The sequence below is a fragment of the Salvelinus sp. IW2-2015 genome, linkage group LG2, assembly GCF_002910315.2.
Source record: "Salvelinus sp. IW2-2015 linkage group LG2, ASM291031v2, whole genome shotgun sequence".
In the NCBI taxonomy this organism is placed as follows: Eukaryota; Metazoa; Chordata; class Actinopteri; order Salmoniformes; family Salmonidae; genus Salvelinus; species Salvelinus sp. IW2-2015.
This window is the reverse complement of record NC_036839.1, coordinates 23,240,172-23,259,568: the sequence shown is the minus strand read 5'-3', so window position 1 is coordinate 23,259,568 and position 19,397 is coordinate 23,240,172. Positions and strand designations below refer to the sequence as shown.

General features: G+C 41.3%; 1 protein-coding gene across 1 annotated transcript in view; it reads right to left on the bottom strand.

Moving 5' to 3' along the window:
* The window catches only part of LOC111972939 (semaphorin-5B-like), a 207,170-nt gene that overhangs the window by 147,657 nt on the left and 40,116 nt on the right, over positions 1-19,397 (bottom strand).

Below are 19,397 nucleotides of genomic sequence, written 5' to 3'. Positions count from 1 at the left end.
GATGTTTAGCGATTTGGATGTTGAGACGTACCAGTGTTGTAGAGGATGTTTAGTGTTAGGTTGGAATTAGAGCTAGACTCATGTAGTACCAGTTGCCACCGAGAGAATGTATTTTAGTATTTTGAAGTTGGAATGTTCCTATATTTTTCCACTCAGAGCGACATTATGTCTTAGAATTATTTCTTATGCGTTTTGTACTTTGCGAAGGCTGATGAGTATTAATACTAAACATTTAGCAAGAGGAATGCTTAAAATAGTTATGTTCATGTGATACTTTTTCAATGAGATGATGTTTAATTTTTAGAAGTAGCCAGATGAGATTTAGGTTTATTTGATCATCGTGGTTGTGAAAGACGTTTAATGAGGTTAGTGTGTGCAATGGTTACATTGAGGACTGCTAATTGTTTTGTATTTATTATGCCATAATATGTATGGAGATGCTTTTAGAGCTATTTTGTTGAGGAGTGATAATATTTTGTACAGTAAACTGACTTTTCTAGTACATGCCGACTGGGCATAATTTGTGATTTATTGTTGTGACAGTGGGAATCGTTGCAGTATTGAAGAGGATGTTTAGTATTGAGGGATGTTTAGTGTATTAGAGGGTCGTTTAATTGATTGTAGTGGTAATAGTTCACTCTTTTTAGAGTACTTATGAATGTTCCATACTTGGCTAAATGTTTATGATGAGAGGCATAGTTTAGATATTAGTATTGGAACTTGATATAGCTATTGAGTGAGATGATTTAGGTAGAGGAAGAGGTCTCTAAGGTATTGCATAGGCTATTTTCCGTTATTGTGTAAAGACTAAAGTAGTTTGCTGAGTGGTTAAAAATGTTTAGTAATTGAAAGAGATATCACTGTGTTTGATTATTTATAGTATAGAATGTGTTTGGTAGATTGGTGTGATCTCGCTATGTATTAGGATGTTTAGTATGGGGAGTTTTAGTATTTTAGTGAATTTAGTAATTTAGGCAAATGTTTGTATGTCAAGAACGGAGAGTGATTATGTTTTGGTAGGTATAGTGTCTTCAATTAGATATGTGAGGTACACCATAGTTTTTGTTTATGAGAGATATTATGGTAATTGTTTTCTTGTCTCTTAGCATTTGAGGGGGTTAGTTAGTACGAAGGGATTGGGTAATTGGTACTGTGCGGAGCGCCCAGAGTACGAGAGCCTCATATGAACTGAGTCAGGAAGGATAGTTGTGTGAAGGAGGATAGAAGCTTATACTAATCTTAAGCTTGATGCATCTGGAGTTATTTTTTATAGCGACAGAGACAGGAGTTTATAGCAGTGTAATTATTTTGAAATGTTATAGTTATTTGTACGCAGAGCCCTTGCTTATTAACATCTCAGATTGAATGTTTGCTAATTTGTTGCACTACTTAAGAGTTGTGGTTTTTTGAAGCGCTTTGAATGGAAATGATGTTAGATAGATGTTGATTATAGTATGTGGTGTTGTGTGATGTCTGTACTGCTTTGAGATGTATGGATTGATGGAATAGTTTTATCTTGTTACGAGGCAGTGGCATTTTAATACCGCCGCGACTGTATCTATTAGGTATGTTTTTGGAGTATTTGAGTGTGGGCTTAGTATTAGAGTGTTACGCTTGATGATGGTTGAAGCTATACGTATTGAGGATCGTGCGAGTTTGGTTATTTTGGGACATGTGATACTGTGTTGGATATTGTTACTTCTACAGTATGAGGTGTTTTGTACACTTGGAGACGGCATATTATAAGTATTAAATTTGCAGTGAGACTAATCTCCTGGCGATAGTGATTTCCGCTTGTGTGTAGTATTGAGGATGTTTGGTATTGGGTGAGAGAGCTGTATTCCTAGAGAGTCTGTTTCGCATTATGTGATGCTGTTTATGAGTAGAGGTGGGGTTGTGGTATTGGGGAAGTTGGTGTAGTGATTGACGGATCAATCTAGTGTGAGGGATGCATGTGTGTATGAGGATGAGCTAAGGAAATACTATTGGGGTATGTTTATTTTCAAAGCACTGTAGTGTGGAAGGGTGTCGAAGGGGGAGATAACATATTAGATAACTTGATCTCAACATATGTTTTGCGCTACATGGTTCTCGATAGAAATCTTCTCAACGTGTATCTCTCGTAGTTTAGACAGCACTCTAGTACTTACAGCGTGCACATGTCAACTTTGACCTCGTGTCGATGTCTGTAAGACATCGTTTACTCAGTGTTTTCTGCTGTTCTCCTCTTCAACAGTTTTTTCACAAATTCCATTGTTTTTGAGACAACTCATGTTATCTACTCTGTCTCTTAACTGTCTCGGTCTGCTATACTTGCATTTTTTCAATTGCTCTCTTCCTTCTCGCTCTTCCTCTTCATCTCTTCTCATACATCATCCTTCTCTTCTTCTCTTCTACTATTGCCTTAGTGTTGCTGTGTCTCAGCTCCACCACTCTTCATCTGTCTTGGCTCTGCTCTCAGTGCTTTCTCTCCGCCAGCACCATCTCTCTCTGATCTACTATAATCTCTCTCTCTCGCATGTACATATATCTCTACTAGCTCACTCTCATCTTTCTCTCTTCTATTTATCTCCTGTTCTAACTCGTAGCTACTCCTCTGCTTCTCCTCTCCCCCCACCCTCCTCTCTCTGACAGATGAATGAAGTTCTGTTTAGTTGCATGTGGCTTGTAATGCATGGTGGTGTGGAGGATAGAATGCAGTTGAAGCGCAAAGTCTGCTTCCTTGATTGTATTTAATGCAGGTGGCTTTATGTAAGGTGTCGAATCGGAAGGTTTTCTGTGCGAGTCGGTAACTACGGACGGCTGTAACCACTGAGTCATAATGTGAGGTACAGACACAGGAAAGACTCCCACATCTATATCTATACAAGCATAAGTTCAACGTTGCACTCGGTTATGAGGATATGACAGGTAAGCTATTGCTTTTCCTTACTCTTGAGTTCTTCCTTTTTCAAGTATGAACATATTAAGATATACATCCTCAGCTCTTTACTCACAATGAGGCCAGAGCTAAGCCATGGTACTGCGTTTTGATAGTATGTGATACGCTTTTATAGAAGGCGTTATGGGCGCCACCTGTAATCTCTTGCTGCCGGTGTGGCGCCGCTTCTATCCTTGGCAGACACAGAACGGTTGACGGTCTGTGGGTGCACAGAGAGGTCAGATGTCAGGAGTTGTATTTTATGACTGTTTGCAGATTAATAGCCAGTCAGTGAACGAGTCGTCTTCCCAGCACGTAAGCCGAGATTAGACAGGGCGACTCTCGGTTGACCATGCTTTTGATCTTTCTACTGATCAGAGCTGCCTCGTCCACTTGGGAGAGTGGAGAGGATCCTAGCCTTGCACTCCTTGTGCCAGTCGCGTTGAGAACGTTAAGTGTGAATGCCTTGTAGCGGTACTTTCTATTCTACAGTACATAACGAAGATGTACACCGATTCTCAAGTTGAAATATAAACAGTTATGTAGTACATGATTAGTACGATCTATTTGCTTAGCCACACTTTAGTGGCTCAGATGTATGTGGTGGTGAAAACGCTTCAGAGTGTGTGATTGTACTAAGTCTTCGGAACTGTAGGGACTGACTAGTAGACTGTATCTGGTAGTGTTATCAATTACCTGTGATCCAGAACTAGTGGACAGTGATAATATAGAGAGGGTGTGTTTCAATTTGTGTGCAGCCCTATCCTCATAGCTGTTGACAACTCCATAGTATGAACTCGTACTCAGTCTTCATTGTTCCGACCTGATGCTTCCATGGGAGGATGGCAACCTGAGGAGTGATGGAATAATGTACGGTTATTCGACAGAACGCAGGCGCTTCCCACAAGCACTCACGCACAAGTCTACATCATAGTACGTTGTGCTCTTCACAGGATCTTTATTGGCAGCTGATCCATAATGTCCAGCACCTCTCACGTTGAGTCAGGTGTTAAGAACTGCACAGAGTACTTGACTGGTAGCATTGGCCTAGATTGAACAGAACATAGCTTGCAGCATTTGCTATGGTTTCTAATTTGGGCTACAACTGATTTTGGTTCCTTGCCAAAGCCCATTATGGTTGCATATGGAGTGGAACATGAACGCATCAAGGTTGCCATCTGTCCCTTGTTCAATTGGTCATGCTGTGGTCTTTAGGCATGATTCAGTTCTCACCGATTCGGGAGTAAAAAGCTCTGTATCTAGTCGAGCAGTGTGTATTCGCACAAATTGAACTCTTTTGAGTCTTGAACTAGATTTGGGTATCTATTTGCTCAATCACCTGTGCATACAGCTCGTCAACTCTCTCAGAAATTAGCACACCTTCCATCGCTCCTGTGTTTGGTTGTTGGGTTGAGAGTAGTATCAGATATAAAAATTCTCAAGCCATGTTCAGAGAGGCTCTCCTTTGAGCGCCTCCTCCTCTCCAATTAATCTGCCGTCGTGTCATAGTGGATACAGATATGCATTGCTTTCATTTTGAACTCTCTCAATATTCTCTTGAAATTCGTATTCAAGATTTAGAATCCATGCTATGCAGAGTTTCATGATGCCATAATTGTATATACAAGGCGGAGGTCGTATTGGCTAGACTATTTCACCACAGTCCAATCTCTCACTCCATTTAGCGAGTTTCGTGTTTTTGTGTGACAAAACAGTTGGTGCCCAGAATATGAGAATTAAATATTTATGCTCCCAGTCTTGGCTGCCTAGAGAGCATCATAGTGTTGCATGATTCAATCTAGGTCCTTACCGTCAACATAGCCAGTCATGAATGTTACGTCTGGTAGCAGAGATCCTACATCAGATGGTGATCGAGGATGGGAAGGATGAGACCAATTCCAGGATGGACGACATAGTGAATCAAATAGATGATATGTAGTCTGTAAGGTACATATTCCCTAGCTGCCACCATGGAATCTAGTGCAGGTGCTCATGAATTACAACGCACCTGATGTGGAAGGTCATTTTGCACTATCCTCAGCACCAGGCCAGCCGAAGTAAACAGCCAACAATTACCTATTCCTCCTCGCTCAAACCCAGAACCCCACCTTGTGGTCAGAATGTACTAATAAGATCAGCACACCGTCAAGGCGGATTTTTATCATTGCGCTATTAGATCATAGTCAGATGGACATTGGCCTATCCAGTCCAGACCAAACGGCCACTGGACATCTACATATCTGCAAGTGAACAACAGTGCACGAAAGATAAAACCACTTGAACCTAGGAAGGACGGGAGGAGTGAGTACCAGATAATTACTGCATTTCCAGGCTTCAACTTGGTTCACTCTCTTGTGCCATCCACATGCAACAAATCCATGACTCTCCAGGTTGATGAGCAACACCGGCAGCACAAAGACATCGTCAACTGGCAGGAAGTTAACGAGGGGGTGGCGCCATCTTTAAGGCCACACCTAGGATCAGTGACCTAATCTGGACTTTCACGATGTTAAGTACCATAGAACACAGCCTGATTTAGAACATTCTCGGATTCAGCATAAATAGGGGCTCGGCAGAGTAAGAGCATTCTGAAACTTGAACGCTTCTATGTTATTTTTAGACTTGTGTACTCATTGCTGTTCGTGTATTAAAAGCTATAGTACTACGGCACAACATTCACCCTGCCTAGCCTTTACTCACTCCGCCCAGAATATAATCGCTATGAGCTTCAAGTGTTAGTAGATTATCGATTGCATATGAACAGTGCTGGAGTTCTGCTAAAAACTGTTCATTTGAATTTTCTATGAGTTCCTCTATATGTGTGGGTGTATAACAGATTCCACTTGCTAGTCTAGTCACGTTTGCCCGCTACCCTCGTGTTTCAGGCGCGGACATAGCCATCTAATATTTTTTAATCTATTAACAGTGGTCTATCTTTCGATTATATACAATGACGAAAATGTCAATCTCAATGTGAGAGAATGATCTCTACTAATAGTATCACACTCTTAGAGGCTAGATGAATGATGTGCATTACACTGGTACTCTAAAACATTGAACTGTCAACTAGGAGATACTTTAGAACACAGGTAGTGTTAATTCTCAGGGCGATAATTAATACGCATGATATCGTGATGAGTGTTATGCGATATAGAATGCTGAGATCTCTCTCACCCACTTGCTCTGATATAATCAGGGGTCTTTTGTACTTGCGTGTTGTTCTCCTGTTAGACTAGAGGCGTGTCTGCCAGAAAGCTCGACTACCAAAATTGTTTTTCCTCCCCTACTCACTCTCGAAACCATCAATCATATCTCCGTCCATTCAATGTATTAAGATGGAACGAAGATACTTGGACATCACTTTTACCCGAGGTTCCAACACAGGAAATTCACACCCTAACGTTTAGATTACTCACACGAAGAAAGTATGTTGATCAATGGTGATTTGTGCTCATACAAGTGGCCTTCGATAGTGGTACAACTTCTTAGTCACGATGTTAATGTATAGTGTTGTTCAAGTGCTCATAATCCTCTGAGTCTCTAGATACGTGCAGAATTGTCAGAGCTTCGATGATTATCCTTGTTAGTAAGCCCCATCTCCATAAGACAGGTCCAACAGAACGTGGGTGATTACATTCGGCAGTGTACAGTTTTTTGAGCTGCCTGCTACAGCACAAACACCATGTTTCAACTATTTCCTACTGGTGTACACAATTTTAGAATCACGATTATTTATCGAAGTGAGGATCGTTAATTGATTGCTGGAATACTAATAAACTCGGATAGCTAAAACTCTCATTCTGCGTGGGTGTAAAAAAAGCCAGTTAGAGCTAACGCTGTTGACTGTATTACCCCAGCATAGTTGTTGGTCTTTGAAGGCTTGGTTAAAGTGCTGAGGGGCCTCTGTCATCTCTATATATTTCATCTCTGCATCTTAAGCTCCCCTGTTCAAGGAGAAAAGAAAGGGACATTCATAATATGTACAATGGTGTAGCATTTATTGAATATAGTATTCCTGCTTTGGGACTTGCATCCTATAGAGTTCAATTGGACCAAACTCTCCTTTTACTAATATCCCACGTGTTTCTTTTTTGTATTATCCAATGCTTGGTGAGGGGCTTACCATTAGATTCCTAGCGCCTTGAGTCCTTATTAGATTATTAGATTCGTATCATCTCTTTGTGCCATCTAATTTACGAGATTGGTGCTAACTCAATTATTAATATTAAGTGAGGAAATATAAGATATCCGCTGCTCTTGTTGACGTCAGAGTGTCACATAAATGTGCATATTGGTTGTTGTATCTGTGATATAAGACGTATGGTCTGAATTCAACAAACCTCGCTAGATGACCTGGCTATATTTGGAATTTAAATAACACCTCAGTTCTCATAGTGTCCTTAGATTTAGTAATTGCAAATAGTTAGTTTGTGGACTCTCTTAGTGAATATACAACTATTTTCTTTCTATCTATAAGTTTTTGTCATTCGCTTTCATAGTCTATATGTCTCTACCCTGATTATAAGCCTTTTTTTTTGCCTGATTCGAGGACCTACCTGTACATGCATGAATAGATCTCGGTTCAACCTGTGGCGACGTGAGGACCACCTCCACATACATATAATTATTTTGCTCGAGTTTCGGATGTTCAGCTATCATCACTAACCATATTACAGTACTTCGGAGAAATCGAATATCAGTTACTATGTTTTGCGTAGTTACTGTCTCTAATTATGCTGCGACTTGATATCAATGTTAAAACAGACGCGTATCTATAGCTCGCATACGAATTGCGTGATGCATAACCTATGAGTTAGATCGCCTAATGATTGAGCATATATTCTCGGGTTGTGAATGAATCATGCTTCAGAGTATCCATGTTAGTGATTTTCATTGTTGTTAAGAGTCACGCAGAAGTACATTTCAACTGTTCTATTCCTAAGTCGTGTTCTTACGTGCCTTCTTTTCTCTGGCTGGCTAACACAAAGTGCTGTCTTCAGACGTTCTTGGTAGTATGATTTACCTTTGAAAGATAGCGTGGCTAGAGAACACAGTGTAACTTAAAATGTACAGCATTTATATTGCGACACAATGGCGTCGTAGCCTTGTCACGCTCGTATTATCTGTGTATTGAAAGATCGTATCGAGACATTATGGACTTGCGCCGAACAGTACTTAGACATCTACTTGTTATGACACATGATAGGACAATGAGAGATATAGCGTTGATATAAAGTGAGTGAGGGATGATGCGATAGTACCCTTCTATGATTCCTTGCGAGTCTCAAGCTATCTTTCTAACTCTACTGAATTCACGCCATTTCTACTTTCAAGTTCTCCTTGAAATTTCGACTAGTGTGAATTGTGGCAGCCATACAGTGCTACTGCTCGCAACTCATATTCGCACCTGGGCTGTTGCAGTTAGGTGGATCACGATACAATATCCTCATACAGGATAGCTTCCTCCAGCAGTCAGTTGAAAACTCTAGTGCAACACTCTCTGACTAGTTTGCTTGTGGCTCCTGTCTACTCCAAGTCTGTGTTGACGTGAAGAAATTGTAGTTAGTTCATGAACTTATTGTTAAAGTGCGTTGACCTGTGCAGCTTTAATCTCCTATGTGAAATAGCGAGCACTTTAGATTTTTTGGTTACATATTGTAGTTCCCCATTTTAGGAGACCAAAAGATGTTGAGGCAGGGATGTTGTCTCCTGGACCTTATGACTTCATGGAAAGAACTCAAGTTTACTGTGCTTTGATTTTATCGCCTATGCATGTATTTGCCCCGAATTGTTTGGTGTTTGGCCCTACATATTAGAGATTTTAATTAAATGTGGTAAATTAATATGTGTATTTTAGTGAGACAACACTTTATTATTTTGCTATTGAATAAAATCAAGAAAATACATCACCAGTTTCTCAATCAATCACTAGTTACAAGTGTTATGTAGGATTTGTATAACTCCATTGATTACGGGAGCAAATGGTGCCTGGAGGTGCATCGTCGAAATAAGTGATAGGTGAGAATATATCATACCCCCCAAGGATAGAAATAGTAACCTCCCCTGTAATGTATAGTAGTTGAGGTTGGCTGTCTGTGGGGTGTATGTTTTATTTGTGCATCTAACTTTCTACACTTGATCATTATTTCCGATTCATGGTCAGGACCTTGCCGTAATTCATGGTACGCTCCTTAGGACTATGGCATTACAGGAAGCTGTTTGCTTAGCCAAACGTTATTGAAAGTTCAGGCTGCGTAGGGGTAAATCATTGAGCGATTTAATTATCAAGGTGTAAGTACTGGTCATACGCTGCAAGCATTAAAATTGGTAAGAAAAGAACAGAATTTTTAACCAGGGGCGGGGCCTTCGCCTGGGTTGCACAATTGAGCCCTGCACTCTTCATATTTACATTAACGAATTGGCCGCTATTTCTAGAAAATCCTCAGCCCCTGGTGTTAGTCTTCCACATAGTGTCGAATGGTATTAAGATCGCTGAGCGTCTTGCGCGATTGAGCCTCTCTTTGCTGCTTCATAGGACTGAGCGATCTGATGTGCCGCCTATCCAGGCAGCGACCTGGGCGAGGGCTCAGTGAGTGGATCTTGCGAGTGAGCAGCAGTATTGCAGACCTGGCCCCTGGCAGTATTAACGGAGGTGTGGTGTTCGCACTTGTCAATAAACAAGAGTTGTGTTCTTTTGGTTTTAGTAGATGGTGTCTTCGGTAGGATCACTGGAGTTGTTAATCATGTACCTTTAAGGGACAAACCATCCCCTCAATGTGGAATGTAGATCCTTGTCCTGCTGATTTTTCTGTATAGGAACGAATCTCTGCGGCAATGAACGTGGTCCAGAGGTGAGTCATACTCGGACAAACAATGCATGCAGGGCAGGATTAGGCCAATATCCAACTAATCATAACAAACTAAATGTAAATGAAGATAGTAGAGTTTGTCACCTATTGAGAGACACTCTAAGAATGGGAGCAGTGACGCTCCCTTCCTGCGGTTACCTGCGCCTTGTCATGATGTCCGAGTGAGCTGAGACTCGAGAGAGGAAAGAATAGTCCCCGTACTATGGCGAGGCATGGGTCCTGGGCTGTAGTTCTCGACACAACTCCGTTCTTACTGATCTAGCACACTAATATCGCGAGGTACTGCAACATGGAATCTCAAGTCAGGATATATAACTCTAAGTGTACAACACATGTCAAAACAAAACTATCACATTGCTTATATAGCGCAAACACAATATCACAATGTGAAATACAATGAGCTATAAGCTGACGCTCATTTCGTACTATGTGTAACTGCTGTGTGGCTATAAATAATGACACACATGGATACTCATTCTAAAATAGATTAGAAAAATTATCCTTGCTAATAGGTAACTAGTCTGGTGAACACGCCTATGCCATTGTAGGAGGTAGCACAGGAAACCGATGGCTCCCTTGTAGAGTGATAAGTTTTGAGTTGCAACCACGTGCACGTAACATGTAGAACCTGTAGAGGGGAGACGTGGTTAAGATAATGGATGGGTTTTTATTTTGATGGATGTTGTAGTTTTTTGAGTGTATCTTTTTTTTGGTAGGTGTGGAGCATGTTTTAAGCAAAATTAAGCAGAAATTGTAATGTTTAGTCGTGAGGAGGATTGTTTAGTTTTGAAGTGTTTATGAATTGAGGATGTTTGTATGAGGATGTTTGGCCAAAAAGATAGAAAACAATTAGCAGAGATAGTACATTTTCGCAATTTAGTGAATAACCTATCTGGTTTCGAATTTACCGTCTTGATGAGATGAGCTACCAGTCTTTGAAGAGTATGTGACATGTGTTTACGTGTTCATCGCAAAAAATAGCGCGAGAATTGAGATTGAATAGAGGATAGAGAGTAGAGAGATGTTGAGTATTGAGGATGGAGTGTATACGTGAGATTGAGGGAGAGTGAATGATAGAGAAGTAGTATAGTGGAGATGTATATTGATAGAGGAATGTGAATGCGTAAGTAGATTAGAGGATGGTTAGAGTGTCTTGGAACTTTAATATTGGGATGTATTGAGATTAGTTGAGGATTTTTAGAAATGAAGGGAATGTTTGTATTGAGAGATGTTAGTATTAAGGATGGATTTAAGTATGAGGATGTTGAGAGGTATGTGAAGGTAGTAGTTATGGTAGTAGAGGGAAGTGAATGATTTAGAATTGAGTGATATGTTTAGGATATTAGGATATCTCTTAGACGTATTGATGGATTATGCTATGTTTCCGTATATACTGAGAGAGGCATGGTCTCTCTTCATTGGTGCGCGAGAGTCCTAGATCGGTGAGTGCAAGCTATTTCGGTGTAATTTCAGTACTGCTATTAGAGTGATGTAGTGCAGTTAGAGGCGAATTCTTATATATTCACTGATGAGAGAATAAGTGTCTATAACACATAATAGAGGATATTATAGCTGAGTAATTGTGACACGCTGGGCTGAGGGTTTGTGCTTTGTTGTTCCATTTTCCCACAAAATTTCTTGGAAGCATGTGGAGGACACCAAAAGACCAGAGAGCGGAGTGCTTATGAGTATGAGAGATGTTTAGTAGTTGACGGGAAGAGTGATAGATGGAAATGGAGAGAGTAGGATTGTAGATTGCAGCCTTGCACTCGCTAGATGTGGTTTAAGTTCGATCAAAGCTTATCTGAGATATGAGTTATGTTCGATTCAAGATCAACGTGTTGAGCTCTATCAGGCTTGATCTGTGGAGATGGTATGTTTCTTGAGTATCCATAGTTGACCATTCTGACCAACACGGGTCACGTCCACATTTTTATAAAGTGGTTGAAGTTGCCGACAATTAGTTTTGAGTGTACTAATATACCTAGCATATGGATGTGGTGGAAAGTATTATGTTTGATAAGAAGTGACAAAGACTGAGCCACATAATAATATAGTATACCTTCGTGCACGATTGTATATCTAGCATTGACTATAGAGCGATTAAATAATAAGTAATATTGCGCATGGCGGAGGGAATGTCTATACTAGTGAGGTTAATGTGAGAGTAATTTTTCTGATAAGAGCGACATAGTGTATTATCAATCTATTTCCATAACACCAGGTCCTGCTACGTGCTCATGTCTCATCGTTCTCTACTGTATCAGTGTGTAGATCCCAGATCATCTTTATCTTCTCAGATCGTCATCCTTCTGTTTATTAACTTGACTGTCGAGGTAATGTGTTTGTCCCACCTAGCATTTATAGCACTTAAGAGTGAATGTCTTTTAGATGTAACAGTAAGTCGCTCGTGAACATAAAATTGTAATATTACACTGTACTTTCAGTACTGAAAATATAAGTAGCTGTGTGACAGGAGTCTCATCGAAACACGCGCTAATAATAGACTGATACTTGGAGATGAGTTTTGTAATCTGAGAATGTTCAGCTGTGAGATGTTTATGTTCGAGGATGTTTAGAGTTTAGCAGTGTTAATATTGCGTGATGCGCTTTTACGTTATTGAGGATGTTTAGTTAGTGAGGATGTCTTTATACCAGGTCAGAATTCCTGCAGTTGGAGGTGTGAGGAGTGAAACAGCCCACGAGCAACGAGTTGTGATCTTTTATTATAGAGAGAGTGGATCGAAGTCGTCGTCGTCATCGAGAACATGAGGAATCCCGGACCACAATGCGCAAGGCAATGTACTGCCAATTATGTCACAGCACCATACGGTTGGTGTACAGTTGTTGTTATATCTGTATACATTACACTTACAGTGTGAAGAAGTCTCATAAACACTGTTTTCAACCACATCAAAACATTTACTTGTCAAGCAAACCTATAGTGTATGGCGAGTCGGTTGAACACCATCTCCTTAAATATACCACAGAATCGTTACCCTCTCTTTCCTATCGAGAAGATGTATCTCAGCTCATTGCGAGCCAGCTCGATACACAATAATCCACTCGAGTCAAGAAGAGTACTTATGACCCAATACATAAAGTTGACTCGTGCTAACGATAAACCAGCTTGGATGAGTTCCAGACAAAAATGTCATGGCTATATACGAGAGGCTCATCTGATAGGCATAAAAATTAACAGGTGACATCTTTCGTCCATACATTGAAGAGAGGTACCTGTGATTGATTTCAGGCCTACCTTCAAGCTTACAGTGCTGCTCTCTTCTGGCTTGGAACCATCCAATATGAGGCAACGCAATCAAATAACAAACTCAGCCTAAGACACTGTCGTAGCCTCTATCCACCAAGTCTGGTTTCATGCGCCTCTGCTATAAGCATCAATTTCTCTCCATAGCAGGACTGAAAGCTCAAATGATTACACTCTGAGTGCAACACCAATACTACGCAAGGTATACAACCATTGGGCACGCCAGCCGTCTGACCAAGATCGTTAAACCCGTATCCTCAGCCATAGAGAGACCGAAACGCATTCTGTCCTACTACAAAAGAGCCTATGAATGTCTTATTCGAACTCGCTGAACTGACGTTCCCAAGTGCATCCTTTAATTCCAAGAATCTAAAACGCTCACCAAGAAACTCCTATTGATATACTGCAAGAATATAACATTAGCAATGGAGGAAAAGCGGGTGTACCAAATATAGTGTACTCATATAAATGCCAAAGTCTGTGTCAGCAAGTTCTTAGTACTCATATTGGAAGCTACTAAGAACCTCATGCACAGCGTACGTTCTCTCGCAGATGGTGTCAAAATAGCCACTTTCAACCAAACCTTACACTACACCAAAATAGCGCTGTCTGACCGGTTACGCGTGTTTGCTCAATTAATATTTGTCTGTCCCTTGAAAATGGGAGGTATAGCACATCTAATGCTGTATCCTTACATTCTTGCGCAGATGAGACTTCTTACTCGTCTCTCTTCTTGTCCAATGTACTTCACTCATCTTTGATCACATCATCACACTCGTAATCTCTGCCATTTATACGAATCCCTCCCCCTCATACTTAGGTGGTAGATCTAATACCGATCAGCTGCCTTTGCATACGCCTCTATGCCTAAGCTATATCATTCTCTCACTGTCTCCTCAACCTCGTGATCCTATGCGCATCTGTCGTCGGTGCTTGCCTCTTGCTCTCATTCGTTGTTTCGTATGGCGGTGCTCCGTGCTCTTTCTCTCTGCTCAGGACGGGCCACTCGTGTGCTGAGCGACTACACAACAGATACTTTTTCAAGTGCTGTCATTGATAGAGCATATGTGGTTGAGTGTGTGATCATCATTCTGCGGATGACCTCAGTCAGATTGGTATAAAGAAGCTGCCTTCCGAGTGTCGATCAGTGATTTAGGAATCTTGCGGTATATATGCTGAGCGAACATGAACTCCTCTCGTAAGTACTTCCCAAAATTTGATGGCATGGATGACGTGTTTAGTACATATCTACTATACTTTCTTAATCTGCTACTCTCGTGTAGGTGTTGATTTCTTCAAAGTCCTCTGAGAGTCTCAAACAGATCCGTAAGTGAATGTCAACACAAGTGTGTGAGTGCACAAAATCTGAAAAAGCGTGATGGCGAGCAAGGAGAGCCTAATACAACCTGACTCATTTACACCAGGCTCTTCAGGAGGAAATGCGCCAAATCACCTCAACGTATTTCTAGAAGCTTGTGGAACGCTCAACCCACGTTTGAACCCAAGCTCTTCAAACACATATATAAAGTGTCAATGGTTAAACCAACTACAAATACTCTTGAGTGTATGTAAAACTTATCTAGCCCAATGCTGAGAACTGTTCCTATGAATGATCAAAATTAAATAAATAAAAGCTGAAATAAATCATTCTCTCTACTTTTATTCTGACATTTCACATTCTTCAAATAAAGTGGTGATCCTAACTGACCTAAGACAGGGAATTATTACTAGGATTACATGTAAAAAAAAATGTGAAAATCTGAGGTTAAATGTATTTGGCTAAGGTGTATGTAAACTTCCAACTTCAACTGTACCAACAAACATATACACACAGACAAAAACCATTGCATTATTCATCAATCATTTGAGTCCACTTCCAGCAGTTATCCTCACTGTCAGCTTAAGACACCAGCCCTAAACATCGCAATCGGTACAATATGGAATAACTCTCACAAGAGTACTATAGAGAGAATGTCCAAGCTGATTCATATGTTTTCATAGCCTTACCATCCTACAGTAATGGTACATTTGAACTGCTGGGGCTGAGGACAGGACAGCTAATCATTAGCCAGTTAGCCACTGCTCTGTTCTGGCTGCTGATCCAAGGCCAGGGAGGATGATAAAGATCCAAGAGGACCAGGGGAGCTGCCAACTTAATGACCCAGAGAGAAGAGCTGATTTACGGGCTCTGTGGCCCCATCGTGGCCCGTAGACAAAAGCCCTCCCTCTATTCTCATTTACTGCTGGGGAGAGACGTAGTTCATAAAGAAGAAAACAATGTTAGAAGAGAGATMAAATGTTCCTCTGAGAAAACCAAGATGCTCTGCATCACCTCCTGATCGTACATCCTCCAGGCCCATACACAACTCTAAAAAGACAGTACTGTGTGATCCGCTTTTTTTGGTATCTTCATCAGAATCTCTTAAGTGGTTGCATATTGTGTATGCAATACAAGGCTCAAAATCAGGCAAAGAACACAATAAATCATTGATAGATTGAGACATTTGATCCTGCAAGTCTTTGGCAATGTCTGAAATTCTGAATTCTGAGTGGATGACAGGGGACAAACACTGTACACCATGAGGACTACAAGCACTTCATCAAGGTATAAAAAGTAAATAGATCTGAACCTGTCTAATCACTTTAAACCCAGGTGAGTGGTCACATGGTCTACATCTAAATCTACACTGTTCAAAGACATTCACATAAAATCCTCACCTCTATCATAACTCACATGGCCTAGAAACCCCTTGGGTATGGCTAGATGCAGCGATGGAAGCCACTTGGGTGGCTAGATGAAGCTATGGAAGCCACTAGGGTGGCTAGATGAAGCTATGGAAGCCACTGAGGTGGCTAGATGCAGCGATGGAAGCCACTAGGGACCTCCATACTGTAGTCAGAACTGGCAATCTGGTGCAATTTTCCCGATGGTCATTTCCTTAGTCCTTGTGTCTTAACCGAGAAACCAGAAGATTTGATCAAAATCTTTAATGAGTCATTTTGTGAAGTGGATTTGGCTTTTTCCCCCTTCATAGTGATTATGTATGTCTCCCAAAAATGCCACCCTATTCCCTAAAAGTGCACTACTTTTTGACCCGGACCTGTAGGGTACCGTACAAGTTGTGCCCTAAGTTAGGATATAGAGTGCCGTTGGGGAAGATGCTATATGCATGTCTGTCTGCTGACCTTATGAGAGCATAACGTTACAAATCTGATAAGATGGGACCGGACGGCAGTCTGACTGTTACAGTGGTTAGTTAACTATATCTGATAGATTTGGGACCCCGTCCCATGCTTAATCAGATATAGTAACTAACTAACCATTGGACTAACTGTACAGGACGATGTTCCCGCCAGACCCCCGTTGCAGTGGTCCTGCACTTCGTGTTACAAGTCGTATGGGTTAGTTTTACTAATATCTGCTAAGAGATTGGGACCCCGTTCCATCTATTATCAGATATAGTCAACGAACATACTGTAACAGTCAGACTGGCCGTACCGGTCCCATCTTAATAGATATGTAACTAACATACTGTAACAGTCGACTGGAGTGTCCGGTCCCATCTTATCACGATATAGTAATAAAATACTGTAACAGTCAGACTGGACGTCGGTCTTCTTAATCAAATTTAGTAACGTTATGCTCCTCATAAGGTCACGGCAGACAGACATGCATATAGCATGCGTCCCCAAACGGCATCTATTCTAACTTAGGGCATCAACTTGTACTGGTCAGCCTACAGGCCGGGTCAAAAGTAGTGCACTTTTTAGGGATAGGGTGTCATTTTGGAGACATACATAATCCACTATGGAAGGGGAAAAAGCCAAAGTCGCATCTCACAAAATACTCATTAAGATTTTGATCAAATCTTCTCTTCTTCCCTTGGTTCTCGTGAGACAAGCAGACTAAGGAAATGCCATCCGGGACAAAATTGCATGTTTGCATGACTATTAGGCGCCCCGGTTTCCCCATCCAGTCCCATCATGTCTCTACCGAGACATTAGGACCTGAATATGATTTTGGGCGAAAATACAGTTTTTTCATTTTTTCCACCGCCCTTCCCCCCCACCCTTTTTTTTTTTTTTGCCAAATGAGGCAATTGAATTTCCTTCATGTTCTCCGAGAGCACTTAGCTTAAGATAAATACTGCCAAATCAAAAAGCTTCAATCATCTCAAATCTCAGTTGGTCACTCGATGAGTGTAGTGGTCCACGTCGAACGCTACGGAGCAATCTGATAGACTGCTGCACACTGACATACAGTAGGTGATGTTAGGAGAACCTTACACCGTGTGGCTCGTGGCCTCTCTATTGCTGTGCATCTGGTCTGTCAAGGGAGGGGGGTTGGGGGGGGGGGGGGTGAGGATGGCATGTGTCAAAGGCAGGACGCCGACGAGGAGAGAGGAGGATGGCATGTCAAAGGTGAACTCAAGTGGATTGAAAGGGGATGTGCCAGTCTAATCAAATCAAATGTTTTGTCACATGCACGCAAATTACATAGGTATAGACATTAGCAATGAAATGTTTACTTACAAGCCCTTAACCAACAATGCAGAGTTATAAAGTAGAACATTTGCAAATTTTTTTAAAAGACCATAGTTAACACATTAAATAAATATAGCGAGGCTATATACAGGGATTACCGGTAGCAAGTCAACGTGGGCAGGAGTTCGAGCAGTTGGAGGTTAGTTGAGGTTAATATGTAATGTAGGTAGGGGTAAAAGTGACAAGCAATCAGGATAGACAATAAACGTAGTAGCAGCCGCGTATGTGAAGAGTGTGAAAGAGGTCTATTGTGTGGACGTGTTTAAACTAGTCCCCACAAGAATAGTAAACAAACCAAAAATTTGACACTGGGGCTATTGTTTTAGTCCCCCACCAAGGTGAATTGCTATTTCTAGGGGGGTTTTAGGGTTAAGGTTGCAAAGATAGGTTTAGGGTTAGGATCTACGGGTTAGTTTTAGGGTTTGAGTATAGCAATTAGGGGCTAGGTTTAGAGTTTAAGGTTAGGATTGTTCTCTATAATGACGCTTCATCCTTTTTCTGAGTGTCCTGGATTTGGGCCTGGTCGGTATGAGACTTATGTCTTTGCCTCCACTCATTGAAGTAGAATCCTTATCAAATATACTGTTATGATAGCTGTTCTGATGGTCCAGAATCTCTTTCGGTCATAGGAAAAATGATGGCAGAAAACCATTATGTACAAGACGTTAAGATCAGCACAAATAAACTAAAACATCAAAAATAGCACAATTGGTCGGGAGCCCGTAAACGGCTGTCATTCCCTCCAGCTTCCATTCTGTAGCTTGTGTCTCAGGTCCAAGTCAAGTGGATGTTTCATCTCCTTTAGATTTAATAGCATGAAAACCAAGTACAGTGCTCAAGTGAAGTGCTTAGCAACTGTCAGACAGATCATGAGCCCCCCCCCCCTCTCCCTTTAAGTAGGTGGTTGGTGGGGTGTTAGGTGGTGGGGTGCACTTTGACTCAGAGAGTGTACATGGTCTGCCAGTCTGTACAAGTGTCCTAATGGTGATTAATACTGGGCTAGATAAATGAAAGTCATCTCAACAATCGGAAGGTCCACCAATTGAGATATACAGAAATGCTAATAACTATTGAGGAAAAGGTGATATTAAAGCCTGTCGTGTTTATATAGAGAAAAAAATAACAGATTTCTCCTTACGGGTCTGGCTCCACGGGGGGTGGGGGGCAAAATTAGGGTTAGCCCCTCAGTTGAAAGCTGTGAAGCCTCCTAGCTTTAAGTTGTACATTTAGCCCATCTGTACATAGCCCAACCCCATCCACCTACCTCATCCCCTTTATTGTGTTTTTATTTACTTTTTCTGCTCTTCTTCTGCCTTACAGTTGTAAATGAGAAACTTGTTCTCACTAGCTTACCTTGTTAATTAAGTAATGGTGAAATAACAAATAAATACAAAATAAAAGTGTATGTTCCTATATAAAAACAGCAACAAAAAAAAAATGAAGGATTGAGTGACATGTTGGCAGGAAAATTCTGTATCTCCACTGCGCTGTCAGCACCATGGACAGAGCGGTCTGCTGTGTAAGGGAGGGCTAACGGAATGCCACTGGGGTGGTTAGATGCAGGCTATGGAAGCCACTGGGTGGTTAGGAGACTATGGAAGCCACTGGGTGGCTTAGGAGAGCTATGGAAGCACTGGGTGGTAGGTAGCTAGGAAGCCACTAGGTGGCTTAGGAGACTATGGAGCCACTGGGTGGCTAGAGCAGGCTATGGAAGCCACTGGGTGGTAGAGAGCTATGGAAGCCACTGGGTGGTAGGAAGCTATGGAAGCCACTGGGTGGTTAGGTAGGCTATGGA